This window comes from Elephas maximus, chromosome 24 (assembly GCF_024166365.1).
Source record: "Elephas maximus indicus isolate mEleMax1 chromosome 24, mEleMax1 primary haplotype, whole genome shotgun sequence".
Taxonomy (NCBI): domain Eukaryota; kingdom Metazoa; phylum Chordata; class Mammalia; order Proboscidea; family Elephantidae; genus Elephas; species Elephas maximus.
In genome coordinates, this window is record NC_064842.1 from 24,411,424 (window position 1) to 24,427,074 (window position 15,651).

Consider the following 15,651-nt stretch of genomic DNA (forward strand, 5'->3'; position numbering starts at 1 on the left):
GGGCAGTTCTACTCTGTATTATAGGGTCACTATGGGTCAGAATTGACTAAGTGGCAGCGGGTTTGGTTTGGTATCCTGCTGCATCTTATGCCATACTCTATATATTTGTTGTTGTTAGGTGCCATCGAGTTGGTTCTGACTCATAGTAACACTATGTACAACAGAACGAAACACTGCCCAGTCAAAATGAGACAGATCAACTGCTGGAGTTAAAAACAGATTGCTACCATTTAGTTAGTGCAAGACAAGTCACTTCCGAACATGGTCTCCAGGAATGTCAGTTCTAGAGGAGGAAGGATAAAACTCAAGTAAGGAAGCTTTGTTCAGTGTGGATGAGTTTCCTGGACAGGGTTTAAGCCAGAAATGACAGGATCCATTAAAGAGTAAACCATACCTTCAGAAAGCAAGATAAGCGCCCTTACCCAAATTTTTGTCTTACAAGGATCTTGCCACATAAGTCACTACTTAGATCTGAGGAATTGTAAGTCCAATCCCTTAGCCAATTGATGTTAAAGTCATTGTTTTTCTAACATAACAACAGTAAAAAATGTGTGTGCATTCTTTCTCATGTCCTGTATTAGTATATTCCAATGGTGATGGAACAATCTCTTAAGAAAAATATTTCAGTTTCTGCAAAAGAAATAGTCTCTACTCCCCTTTGTAACACTGGCTGTCCAGTAAGACTCCAGTTACTCAACAGGTTCTGCTAGACACTTTTCTGGTGCCAGCACAACAAAGTCAACACAGCTGGGTGCTTTCAAGGCCAGCCACTGACCAAGGCTGCTTCCTCAGCAAGGATACAGGTTTAACACATGTAGTATAAGCCTCATACAGGGTCCCATTTGTTTGCAGTTGAGAAGTGAATCCAAAAATACTATTTGAGCACCTCACAACTGACCTCGATCTCACACTTGCACTTTTTCTTTTCTGGAAGGTGTACTCATGGCACCTTTTTTTTAGGCAATAAATGAAGATGTTTAAAAACACCTATGCTTTTCTGGAACTGAAGACATTTTGATTATTTTTCCTTAAAAATGTGTCATTCGATAACTGTCTTCTGAAACATAAAGTCTTCAGATTTACTGGTATGTGTGATTCAAATCCAAACAAACCAATGAATCTAAACCAAGACACACACATACACACACACCCTCTTGTATATTTTCATTCCCCCCCTTTCTCTATCATAGCTGATCTGTGCTTTTCCTTAAGCATCTATGAATGTTTTCTAAAGTACAGGCTATTCAGTTTTTTAAGCCCCACCACCCCACTACCACAGCACTCACTGGTTGGATTTCTTCCTTGTTGCTGTTAGCTACCTTTGAGCCAGACCTGGCTTGTGCAAACTCCACGCACAACAGAATGAAATGGTGCCTGGTCCTGTGCCATCCACCTGATAGGTTGTGGATCAGACCTTTGTGATCCATAGGATTTTCAATGGCTAATTTTCAGAAGTAGATCACCAGGCCTTTCTTCTGAGTTTGTCTTAGTCTGGAAGATTCTCTAAAACCTGTTCAACATCATAGAAACACACAAGCCTCCATTGACAGATGGGTGGTGGCTGCGTATGAGGTGCATTGGTTGGGAATCACACCAGGGTCTCCCACGTGAAAGATGATAATTCTACCACCGAACCACCAATATCATCACTTACTTCATCAAATCCTCAAAATATTATTTATTAATCTCCCGTCAAAGTGCGCTTTGTAAAATTATCTCATTCAATTTTCCCAACAATCAAATGAAGTAGGTATTATCATCCTCACTTTACAGATTAGATAACTGGGGTTTAGCAGAATTAAATATTTTTTCAAGTCATGTTGCTAGAATGCAATAAACCATATCTGGAGACCAGATTTGTTGTCTCCAAAGTCTTGACTGTTAATTATTATGATGTACTGCCTTCATTAAGCCTTAATGATTCTGTTTTTTACTGCATCTCTTCACCACCACTAGCCTGTCTTGGTTCAGGTTCTCATGTTCTCTTGCTAGGATTGGTATAGAAGTCTCTTATTGACTTCCGTACATGTAGCCTTGTCCCTCTCCAGACCATCTTCTACATTTCAGCCAAAGAAAGCTTTATGAAAAGCAAATTTGATCATGACGCACAAAGTTGCAAGACTCAACTACAAGGTATTACTTAAGTCTCAACATCCCAAACTATTTTGATATCCTGTTCTCATCTAATTGTCATAAGACAAGGTCATGCCCCTATGGCTGGGTGGTTAGTTTTTCCTTGATGGAAGTGTTTATTTGCATAATCAATTATGGGAAAAGGGTGATTCTGGGAAAGTAAATGACGGCTGAGAACTTTGTAATAGGGGGAGAAAGACGTTGTCTTCCTGCAGAATTTTGGATAATTGGACCTTAACTTAAAGAAGCATCTACATACATGCGGTCGCTCCTCACGGATAAGGTAAGGCGACCCTTATAACATGGTGGCATTTTCTAGGCAAGCTGGGAAGTACCTTGTCATACAACCTATATAGGTACTTTTAAGTTACTCTCTGTGTTATAAATCTCTTCTACTTTCCCTGAACTTCAGTATAGTCTTGTAAAGGAAAGAGGTATGTCTCAGCTATTGTCCTGTCCCCTCTTGGGACCCCACTGGATGCCTTACAGCAGAGTGACCAAAAGGCTGGCATCAGATGGCTGCCAAGGGGGAAGGTGACAGGCAGCCAGGATGCATTTGTGAACTATGAAAACGCTCAAGGTAGTCATCAGAAGTCATGTTGGGCCCCTCCCACTTCTTTACCTCTGATCTAATCCATCATCATGACATGCAGAGTTTACCTCTTGAGTATCAAAATAAGTCTACTTCTCTCCTTTTGAAATCTTTCCTCCTTGTGCATCTCCAGTAAGAACTTCCCATGAAAGCTGCCTACCTTGTCACCTTGCCTAATCTGAGCTGCTATTTTCCTAGCACAAATCTGATCGCATCACTCCTGGCTGAAAACACTGCAGTTGCTTTCCTATTTATCTAGGTAATTCTACAGCCTCATTTCCCACGAGGCTTTCCCCACCTGCTGTGTGACAGCGACAGTGGCCTTTTCTGAGCAATTAACAACAGAGGAGAGAATCTACTACAGTCTATTTAGTAGGCAAGCAATAGTGTCCATATTTACAGTTCTGTGCCCATGCTCCCTCCTACCACAGGGCATTTGCACAAGCTGTCTTCTTCTTCTACTCTGCCCTCTTCACTCAGGTAATTGTGATTTATCTTTCTGATCTCAGCTCAGTTGGATCTTCCACAAAGAAACTTTCCCTGAGCATTCTTGACCTGCTGGCCTCTCTCCATTACTGCCTCTCAGACCACCATATACTTCCATTTCTGTTCTGAAGCATTATCAGAGGTGCAGCTTTGTGTTTCTATGATTATTAAAATCTGTTTCTATCGCTAGATGCTGGGCTCCACGGGGGACACACCTATCAGTTCTTACTCACCACTGCACCCGAAGGCTCATGCTGTGTTAGCACACAGTAGGCCCTTAAATATTTGCTAAATGAATGAATGCACATTCTGGGAATTTCCTCTGTAGGGAAACTCGTAGAGGACTAGATTTATTGCAGGCAACACAAAGCAGTGCTAAGCCAGGAAATCAAGGCTGTGATAGAAATATGACCTGATTTTGTAAGCACTGCTGGTTAGGAATAGACAGCTGAGCTACCCAAATGATACAAGAGGAAATCTGTTGTCTTAACATTATGTCTAGTTTAAAGAGCAAAGTTTAAAACCTTAAAGGGCTATATCTATTTCTCTAGTTTCATACTTTGTCTCCCCTCTATAAAAGCTAGAAGAGAATGTCATTATCTATACTTAAATAAGGTGACCACACAATTTATCATCCAAACTGCCTCATGCCTGTCAGTGAAAGGGGGTGCTGCTATTAACAATGATGGTAGGAAGACAGAGGGAAAGCGTGGAGGTCCCCAGCAAACTGGGTCACATGGTAGCTTTGGCTGACATAGCAGAAAGAAATAGGTAAATGCAAAATTCTCTGTCCATGGGGAACTATAGTTGGTGGCACTTGTCCCATTTATCACTTTACTTGATCTCCATAATAAAACTAAATTACTCAAAAGGCATTTTTTGAGCACTGGGCCAAGCACAACTGCACAACTGAAGGAAGAAAAACATACAGGCCATCTGTAGACAATCTACAGAAATCCTTGGGTGGTGCAAATTGTTAAGCGTTCGACTACTAGCCAAAAGGCTGGTGGTTCAAACTCATGCAGAGACACCTGGGAAGACGGGTCTAGTGATCTGCTTCCAAAAGGTTACAGCCTTGAAAACCATGCAGGGCAGTTCTATTCTGCACATGTAGGGTCACCATGAGTCAAAATTGACTTGAGGGCAACTAACAACAGCAGAGACTATACAGTCTATTTATGAGACAAGTAATGCTATCCGTATGTACAGACGAGGAAACTGACACCCCAAACTCATAAATGTTTTGGTGAAGATGATTCAGACAAAAAATGGCATAGGAATTCAGATCTCCTGACTTTCAGTTCAGTTAGTTCATTTCACTCAGCTGCTTCCCTAAGTGGAGATGACACACTTAAATGTGTTTTATGCTCTTGTCTACTGCCACGCAGACAAGCCTGTGAAGTACGTTTATAAGATCTCAGCAGAAGCAGGCTGTGCCCAGGCTCAGCAGGCAGTGTTTGTGCTGCCCGTGTGGACTTCCTTTTTAGGCTCTGTGAGCTGGCCCAGTGACAAGGATTCCGAAGGAGTTTTAGAATGCCAACCACATCTGTGGCTCTCTGATTGGCTCGTCATTGTATCATACCTATGTTTAGATCTGGGGTAAATCAGAAGGCCAGAAATATGTCCTTTTACTTTATAGTCAAATTCCACTTCAGAGGAGTAATGAAATAGTCCAGATATGGTCATTATCTTCCCAGGGATAACAGGCCATCTCTACCATGCAGAAGATGGATATTAGCCATGGTGGAGCATTTTACTTTACCATTAGCAGATGAATTTAATTTATCACTGCTTTGGGATCCTTTTTCAGTCTTTACAAAATAGATTAATCAATGTTCTCTGGTTCTTAAGGGAAATGGTTGCTGAGGTTTCAATTAGAGTGTTAATGGGAATGTGCCATCATGCTTATATCCTCCTAAATGCTGACAAGAAGAGCTCATTAAAATGTTATTTTCACTAGTCAAGCATACACCAAGTTACAAAGACCTCTGGGTTTTCATTCATTCTGACTACATGGATCTATTAATGTAAGATCTTATTGATAAAACTCAAAAGTGAGTTTTGAGACCTTCTTTTTTTTTTTAATTTTAAGTAATGCATTTCAGTAATGCAGTAATACGGAAACCCTGGTGGCATAGTGGTTAAGTGCTACAGCTGCTAACCAAAAGGTCGGCAGTTCGAATCTGCCGGGCGCTCCTTGGAAACTCTATGGGGCAGTTCTACTCTGTCCTATAGGGTCGTTATGAGTCGGAATCGACTTGACGGCACTGGGCTTTAATGCATTTCACTTATTTTAGAGAAATATTTCCTAAATAAGAGATGACTTGCACATAATCTTTTTTTTTTTTTCTCCTCTGATCTGAGAAGACTTTTGTAAAGGACAAAAGGAGAATTGAAATAGCACACAAATCGAATTAAGGTGTGCAAACCACAATCACAGAAAGAGATTAGAGATTGAGATAACTGAGACAATAGCAGTCCATAAAAGTTTCTTTGTTTTTGTTTTTACTAACATCTACCAAATTCTTGGTCCTGTGCTCATGACAAAGTGCAATTGAGATGGAAAAAAACTATTCTCTTTTTGGGCAATCTGCAGGTTTATCATACAGGAGACCTTTCTTCGTTGAGAACATTTCTGTGTAGGCTTGCTATGGCTAAGCTATGCTGAGATGTTTAGGAGCCTAATCCTGGGAGATCTGGCTTGTGTGAGTGACTGGGAAGAGTCTGGCTGAATCTTTTAAGAGGGGAAGGAGGGTATTGGGAAGACAGAAAAGGCGAGTGGCGAGGACTGAAGATAAGGTGGAAGGAGGTTTGTTGTGCTTGTGGCCCCCTTCTCAGAATCTTTTAAGTTTCTGTTAATCAATAAACTTATCAAAATGTGGAGAAAGTAGATATTTTCCCAGAAAATTGTGCAGAGGTTCAGTTCTAGGTGTGGGTGGCACAGCAGGGCTGAGACATATGGAAGTAGGAGTTGTGACATCGGTGGCTGCATACAAATATACTCTTGAGTAATTTTCAGGACTTGTGGGGAGAGCCCTGTACTCTTAACAGGATGAACAATTGAATGGAGGTGAATAAATTTTACCAAATCTCAGAAGAGCAGGGAAACTCCATGTCATCTGGGTTACTACACTATTCGCATATAACCCCAAAACCTCACAATGCGGTGGGAGACAGATGAGCGAACAATTACCCAAACCTATGTAACCTGCCCTGTGCCACAGCAGCTGTGTGAGCACAGTGTAACGGGAGCACCCGAGAAGGATTAGCTTATCCCACCTGGGGATTCAGGGGGCTGTCACAGGGAAGGTGGCACTTTCATTAGGTCTTGCAGAATGAGAATGAGTGGTCAGATAGTTTTGGAACTCATGACAATTTCCTTTCAGTTTCCTAAAATGTGGCTGAGGAAAACTGGAGAACAAGGACACGGGCTTTCTAGGTGGTACGCGCAGCATGAAGTCATCCAGGAACCCACAAGCTGTTTGGGAACAGACAGAGGTACAGGGTGCGCAGATGAGGACTGGTCAGAGGTGACACTTAAATGCTGTATGTGTTCTCTTTATGCCCAGGAAGAAGCTAATTCTCAAGGATCGATAAGAAGAATTTCTTAAATCACTTAAAATCTAAATTTGGTATAGTCATCAAATTATCTGCACTGCTGTTCCTCGTTAGGTGCCGTCAAGTTGGTTCTGACTCATAGCAGCCCCATGTACAAGAGACCTAAATATTGCCCAGTTATGTGCCATCCTCACAATTCTTGTTAAGCTTGAGCCCATTGTTACAGCCACTGGGTCAATCCATCTTGCTGAGGATCTTCCTTTTTTTCACTGACCCTCTACTTTACCAAGCATGACATCCTTCTCCAGGGACTGATCCCTCCTAATAACATATCCAAAGTATGTGGGACAAAGTCTTACCATCCTTGCTTCTAAGGAACATTCTGGTTGTACTTCTTCCAAGACGGGTTTGTTCATTGGCAGTCCATGGTATATTAAAAATTCTTGGCCAACACCACAATTCAAACTTGTCAATTCTTCAGTCTTCCTTATTCCTTGTCCAGCTTTCACATGCATAAGAGGCAACTGAAAACACCACGGCTTACGTCAGGCGTACCTTAGTCTTCAAGGTGACATCTTTGCTTATCTGCACTACACCTGGCTTAATGACTAAACGGTACTCAGTAAATTATTTTTTTTTCACAATACAAACATTATTTTACTTACTGTTGATAACAACTCTGTGGGGTGACTATAATCTGTTTTCTAGAAGAGGAAAATGAAAGCTAGAAAGTTAAAGTCACAACAGAACAGAATTTGAACCAGATTATTGTGACTTCTCAGTCCATTTTCTTCTTCTTCCTTTTTAATTGTTGAAAATATTCACAGCAAAACATAAACCAATTCAACAATTTTCATATGTGCAATTTAGCGACATTGGTTACATTCTTCCAGTTGTGTAACCATTCTCACCGTCTTTTTCTGAGTTGTTCCTCCCCCATTAACATAAACTCACTGCCCCACCCACCCCCAAGCTTCTTGTCTAACCTTTCGAGTTGTTATTGTCAATTGATCCCATATAGATAAATTTTAAAAAAGCACAACGCTTGGGGCAGACATTCTTTACTAATCAAGCTAAACAGTTGTTTAGTTTAAAGAAGACTTCAAGGGATATTTTTGGTTTCAGGTCTCAGCAAATTAAGTTCTTAATTGCAGCTTATGTCTGAAGTAAACCACAGGCCCTTTCATATCCCCTCCTCATATATCACATACACAGATCCATAAGACATCTATCTCTATGGTTTTAACAACCTTAATATTTTATAATGCTCTGATACTATTTAGATTGTCATAATGCCTTTCCTTGCATTATCAACTTCCCCACTGATAAGAAATTACTCAACTTCTATGAAATGTTTGTTCAACTTAGCTCAGGAAATCATGCAATGACTGCTCTCCACTTATATGAGTATCATTATAGATAGATAATATATCGACTGAGACAGATATCAATAGAATTTTTTTTTATCTTTTCATCTTTCATTGGGCTATTCAATTGTTTAATTCATAATGATTTGTTTCTGGGCTTCCGCGGCCAATTCAACAACATGAACTAGCCTCTAGAGTCAATGTTGGCAAAAAGAAATTGCCATTTTAAGCATCACAATCTGTGAGTTTCTTTACAGCAGTGTTTGATGACACAGTGACATTTCATGTCAAATGGCAGTATCATTTTTAACTTTTACAATGTGGGTACTTTTGAGACTTATGATATCTTCTTTTTTTTTTTCCCGAAAACATTCCAGCTTTACAGGCCATATAAAATAAGGTTATCAAGTAACATTTGCCGGTAATAAAGACTTTAGATATACCTTTGTTTTTCTATTTCAACTTATTTGGGATTTAGTTATTTAACTAGACCTTCAAAAGTTATAAGAAACTGTTAGAAATTGCCTCATAGGTCAGAGAGCTCAGAAGCCAGAGCAGGCTAAAGGGATCTGTATATCCCTTTTGGCAGCTCAATGGCTATAAGAAGGATTTCATTCATTCTTTATTTCAACAAATATGAGTCTTTTACTATAGAACGCAATCACTTTTTTTTTTTTAAAAAAAACCCGCACACATTCATATTAACTCTGCCAAGATATCTGTATACTTTGAAATATATTTTCTTTCTTGATTCTGAGATGTAGAAACCTGAATAATCCAACACAACGGATTGTACTCTAAATTGATACATATAATAGGAACTCAACGAAAATATTGAAACACAGAGCTTTATTATAAATGCCCAACCACAGAGAAATATTTAATTAAATAAAAGACTTTTTATTTGCTTAAATAAAAGTTCAAGTCATGATGCTAAATGTAAAATTTAAGTTTGAAAACTATAATGTAAAATTTTATACTCTGATTATAAACAGGAAAAAAAGGTTAAAATGTTAATAACGGAATGAAATTGGGAGTATTTCTTTTCTGTTTTCTAAAAGATGTGTAGTGTTGTCATATTGTTCACACAGTTTTTTTTTTTTTTAACCCATGAAGTGTTATCACATAGACACAGTATACTGCAGACAACATCCTCTCCCATGTTGCAGAATTACTACCTTCAGTTACTGCGATAGGCAGCCACTAGGGAGGTGAGTGGGTAATTCTCTTCGTGAAATATTCCAGAATATTTATTCACCAAGATAGAGACAGATTGAAGAGCCAGGATAATACACATAAAGGCATTTAAAGTCCATCACAGTGTAAAAGATTGCTTCAAGGCCAAGGATACCCCATATTTTTCTATATTAAGTTATCTCAAGGTATGTTTATTTTCAATCTGTGCTTCCGTTTAGTTACAGAGACAGGGATAAAGTAGGATAAGTGAAGGTATTTAATTACTGTTTTCTTTTTTATATTCTCTACAGAATAATTGCTGGCAAACCTTTTTGCCCAGAAAATGTCTACTGGAATAAGTGAGTGCAAAAAAAAAAAAGTCAAGGAAAAAAAGTTGAATGTTTTACTTACATCCTATTTCTAAATCACCCTTTAGTGTTATCACATGTTTTTGCAGGCCCAGTATCATGTATTTGCATAAAAGGTTAGAACTGTGCCTTAAATTTACTTTTAACCAACACAGTATATTCATTTGAAAATGCAGACTTTTATTTAACTCCAAAACAGATATCTCATTATTCAGAACATCCAGGTTTACATAACTAAACAAGTTTGAAAGAAACTTTATCCAACAGCAGCTGCCAGCTTTTTGAGATGTATCACAGTCTCAAGGAAATAGTTGTGGCTTTCTCTCTGTAGAAATTCTGACTTATTTTTTACTATCTAACTTTTTTCAACTTACGAATAAAATAGCAAATTAGTATGTGCATAAGTGTATGCTTGAATCTATGGGGAGACACTTCTAGAATCCTTTTGGTTATTAAAATCAGAATTTATAGTAATGAAAGGGATACGCATCATTAATTGTGATCTTTATATACCTTATTTCATCTAATCCTCAAGACAACTACATGATATATTTATGTCCACCTTACATCCCACTTTAACCATTTGTTTGTATGAATAGTTCATCTGTCCACCAAAAACCCAAACCAAGATAGTTGTTATTGAGTTGACTCTAACTTTTGGGGATCCCACGTGTGTCAGAGTAGAACTGCGCTGCACGGGGATTTCAATGGCTGATTTTTTGGAAGTAGGTCACCAGGCCTTTCTTCTGAGCTGTCTTTGGGTGGACTCCAATCACTAACCTTTTGGTTAGTAGCCTGAGTGTGTTACTGTTTACAAATCCAGGGCCTCCATCATTTGTCCACAGCTACCCAGAAAATAGTGTGTAGGCTCATACGTCAGTTGGCTTACCAGACCTCAGAGTCTCTGCTCCCCACTACTGTAAACTGCCTGTCTTTTCTCACAAGCATAAGAGAGCATATGTCTCAGCGCAAAAAGAAGACGGCGGATGACCAGGTAACAGTCATCAGCTGGTTGCCTTTAGGACTCTCTTTATTTGTACTGTGGTTATTTCCCACACTTCTCTCCAAAACAAAAATTAAAACAGTTTAAGGAATATTCATTTATGAATGTTTCCCTTAATACGACACTTCTCAAACATGACTGAGCCCTTGGAATTGACTCCCATTTTGCTTTTTGCCCATAGACACAGCGATAGTGAAAACTCAACTACCCAGCTCCGAGGATTTCCACATGTGGGAACATGTACTCTCCAGGCCATTTAAGAACTTCCTCTGTCATCTGAGGAACCAGGGACTGATGCAAACTTGCAAGAGAAGACAGCAGAAAGGAATTCCCAGGAGAGTACAAGTATGGCTTACCCACGTTGCTCTCTTTATTTGACCTTGGGCCCCATGTAGTGCATAACTAGGAACCGAATCAATATATTTTTGGGTGATGATACAAATTTAAATTAAATTAAACAAAATGTGATATAGGAGAATGAGATAACATGTAGAATTTTGGAAGCGTTCTGAAATGTTACCAGTTCACATATAACGATTGCTAAAATAAAGTATGACGCAGGGTAACAAGTTTACCTGATACAGGTTACTTCCTTTGAATGGAGGTTAAGGTCTTCTTAGAGATCTACCACTAAATGGATTCCGTTTGACTCTTAAGATGTTACTATGTAGGAAAATGTGGTGGATTTTATTTTTGTAAATGTTAAACATTGAATTTAATACACAATGCAGATTTCTGCTATTATAATACTAATTTTTTTGCCCTTAGACACATGACAAATGTTTATTATTGGATGCCACTGAGATTTTGTACCTATGTGTTAACGTAGCATTACTATTTTTTTAATTGTGCTTTAAATGAAGGTTTACAGAGTAAGTTAGTTTCTCCTTAAATAATTAATACACATATTGTTTTGTGACATTGGTTGCCAACTCTATGACATGTCAACACTCCCCTCTTCTAGATCTTGGGTTACCCATTTCCACTCATCCAGCTTTCCTGTTATAATACTAATAAAAAAAAATGGTATTCTTGTTATGGAATTAAAGTGAAAAACAAGAACTCAAAGAGCAAAAGTCAATGTTTGCTTTTCTAGACTTAAAGTGAAAACATGTGAGACATGTTGCAAAGGAGCATTTCTGAGTTAGTTCAGAGTAAACACCACAGTGGGATTTATTCAGAAAAGGGAAGAATTTATGTACAGAGGGTTTTTTTTTTTTTTTAAAAAAAGAACTACCTGTAGTGTACTCCTTGTTCAAAATGCCAGAACTGAATCGGAGATAGCCACATTTATGGGCTAAGCAGGCGGTTCTGCAGAAGTATTGTTAGAAGGGCTGGACGTAATTTGATTGCCCTAGAATATGATCCTCAGCCTGAAATTCCACCATCACTGACTAATTTCCCCACCAACCCAAAAACCAAAAAAACCAAACCTGTTGCTGTCGAGTCAATTCCGACTCATAGTGACCCTACAGGACAAAGTAGAACTGCTCCACAGGGTTTCCAAGGAGCACCTGGTGGATTTGAACTGCCAACCTTTTGCTGAGCAGCTGTAGCTCTTAACCACTACGGCACCAGGGTTTCCACACCATCTTCCTTTAAAGGCGAACATACCAACCAAGGGGTCACTGGATGGTACCGTTAACACATCTGGCTACTAACCGCAAAGTTGGTGTTTTGAGTCTACCAGAGGCACCCAGAAGCAATCTACTTTTGAAAAATCAGCTACTGAAAACCCTGTGGAGTACAGTTCCACTCTGACACACATGTGGTCACCATGAGTCAAATGATTCCATAGCAACTGGTTTATATCAACTAGAGGGCAATATTTACCAAGCATCAACATGCATTTAATGTTATTTCAGGAAAAGTGGTTTACACCACAGCATTAACTGGCATGACCCATTCTCAAGGAGATTACCCTGCAGCCCAGAAGCTAACTATTCTAACACAACTAGAACAATTAAAACTGAGGAAGTGGTAATAGAATAATTATTACTTGGACATCAGAAGTTGACTAAGGTTGATTACCGTATACCAGAGTGAATAAATGACAGAGGAAAAAGGATTGAATTTTTTCCTTAAAGAATGCACAAGATTTGGATAGTTAACAAGGGGAATGAAGAATGTCCTAGGTGGAAGTAACAGCATGATCAAGGGATGGGATGAAAACAAGCAAGTATGTATCAGGCTAGAAGAGGTCAGGTTATCTGGGGCAGCAGAGAACACGGGATGGGTTAAGAAGGAATGAGATGATTGACGTTATGCCCTCCATAGGGAGGAAACTATGAAGATATCATGAGTAGAACAGACATGATGAATGTGGTATTTGAGGAAAATGAACTGGCAGTGTTTTGCAAAATGGAGTAGAAGTCAGAGATAAGAGCCACTAGAAGGGCTAGGTGATTACTGGCAAAACTCTTGGCCTAACTAGATGAGGGACAGCTCTCTACCATGAGAATGAAGAGGAGAACCTGATAGACATTTTAAAGTCAGACCTTGCAGACCATGGTAACAGGTCCTGGGGAAAGAAGAATCAAAGAGGAGGCAGGAGCATGGAGAACCCAGAGGGAGGAGGAGGGCTTCCAGAACCTGCCTCTGGCACCTCCGGTACATCAGTGTATCAAGACATGATGGAGACTGAAAACCTTCCACAGACATCATTGTCCTGAAAAGGACTGACAGAACAAGGACACACACAAGTTCTCAAAGTTCTGTCTTGGTGGCCTGATTTTAGAACGAATATGCTCATTAGTCATATGTACAAAGTACTACTCTTGTTGTTGTTGTTTTTTAGAACGAATATGCTCATTAGTCATATGTACAAAGTACTACTCTTGTTGTTGTTGTTAAGTGCCATCGAGTGGGTTCCAATTCATAGCGACCCTACACACAACAGAACGAAACACTGCCTGGTCCTGCGCCTTCCTTACAATCGTTGTTATGCTTGAGCTCATTGTTGCAGCCACTATGTCAATCCACCTCGTTGAGGGTCTTCCTCTTTTCCGCTGACCCTGTACTCTGCCAAGCATGATGTCCTTCTCCAGGGACTAATCCCTCCTGACAACATGTCCAAAGTATGTAAGACGTAGTCTCGTCATCCTTGCTTCTAAGGAGCATTCTGGTTGTACTTTTTCTAAGACAGATTTGTTTGTTCTTTTGGCAGTCCATGGTATATTCAATATTCTTCGCCAACACCACAATTCAAAGGCGGCAATTCTTCCTCAGTCTTCCTTATTCATTGTCCAGCTTTCAAAGGCATATGATGCAACTGAAAATGCCATGGCTTGGGCCAGGTGCACCTTAGTCTTCAAGGTGACATCTTTGCTCTTCAACACTTTAAAGAGGTCCTTTGCAGCAGATTTACCCAATGCAATGCGTTTCTTGATTTTTCGACTACTGCTTCCATGGCTGTTGATTGTGGATGCAAGTAAAATGAAATCCTTGACAACTTCAATCTTTTCTCTGTTTATCATGACATTGACATTGCTTATTGGTCCATTTGTGAGGATTTTTATTTTCTTTATGTTGAGGTGCAATCCATACTGAAGGCCGTGGTCTTTGATCTTCATTAGTAAGTGCTTCAAGTCCTCTTCACTTTCAGCAAGCAAGGTTGTGTCATCCGCATAACGCAGGTTGTTAATGAGTCTTCCTCTGACCCTGATGCCCCATTCTTCTTCATATAGTCTAGCTTCTTGTATTATTTGCTTAGCATACAGACTGAATAGGTATGGTGAAAGAATACAACCCTGACGCGCACCTTTCTGGACTTTAAACCAATCAGTAACCCCTGGTTCTGTCTGAACGACTGCCTCTTGATCTATGTAAAGGTTCCTCATGAGCACAATTAAGTGTTCTGGAATTCCCATTCTTCACAACGTTATCTATAATTTGTTATGATTCACACAGTCGAAGGCCTTTTTCATAGTCAATAAAACACAGGTAAACATCTTACTGGTATTCTCTGCTTTCAGCCAGGATCCATCTGACATCAGCAATGATATCCTTGGTTCCAGGTCCTCTTCTGAAACTGCCCTGAATTTCTGGCAGTTCCCTGTCGATATACTGCTGCAGATGTTTTTGAATGATCTTCAGCAAAATTTTGCTTGCATGTGATATTAATGATATTGTTCTATAATTTCTACATTCAGTGGGATCACCTTTATTGGGACTAGGCATAAACACGGATCTCTTCCAGTCAGTTGGCCAGGAAGCTGTCTTCCATATTTCTTGCCATAAATGAGTGAGCACTTCCAGCGCTGCATCTGTTTGTTGAAACATCTCAATTCATATTCCATCAATTCCTGGAGCCTTGTTTTTCGCCCGTGCCTTCAGAGCAGCTTGGACTTCTTCCTTCAGTACCATCGGTTCCTGACCATATGCCACCTCTTGAAATGGTTTAACATCGACTAATTCTTTTTGGTATAATGACTCTGTGTATTCCTTCCATCTTCTTTTGATGCTTGCTGCATCATTTAATATTTTCCCCACGGAATCCTTCACTATTGCCACTCGAGGCTTGAATTTTTTCTTCAGTTCTTTCAGCTTGAGAAACACCACGCATGTTATCCCCTTTTTGTTTTCCATCTCCAGCTATTTGCACATGTGATTACAATACTTTACTTTGTCTTCTCGAGAGGCCCTTTGAAATCTTCTGTTCAGTTCTTTTACTTCATCAATTCTTCCTTTTGCTTTAGCTGCTTGGCGTTTGAGAGCAAGTTTCAGAGTCTCCTCTGACATCCACCTTGGTCTTTTCTTTCTTTCTTGTCTTTTCAGTGACCTGTTGTTTTCTTCATGTATGATATCCTTGATGTCATTCCACAACTCGTCTGGTCTTCGGTCACTAGTGTTCAATGCGTCAAATCTATTCTTCAGATGGTCTCTAAATTCAGGTGGGAATGCACTTATGGTCATATTTTGGCTCTTGTGGACTTGCTCTGATGTTTTTCAGTTTCAGCTTGAACTTGT

General features: G+C 39.6%; 1 protein-coding gene across 13 annotated transcripts in view; it reads right to left on the reverse strand.

Moving 5' to 3' along the window:
• CHRM3 (cholinergic receptor muscarinic 3) overlaps positions 1–15,651 on the reverse strand; it is a 552,731-nt gene that overhangs the window by 219,019 nt on the left and 318,061 nt on the right. Inside the window, exon 5 of one of the 13 annotated variants that reach the window (XR_007515292.1) lies at positions 31–7,293. The exons of the other annotated variants lie outside the window; for them this stretch is intronic. The gene's annotated coding sequence lies outside the window, so the exon portion shown is untranslated. Of the gene's footprint in view, positions 1–30; positions 7,294–15,651 lie in introns of those variants that run through there. 13 annotated transcript variants of the gene reach the window in all.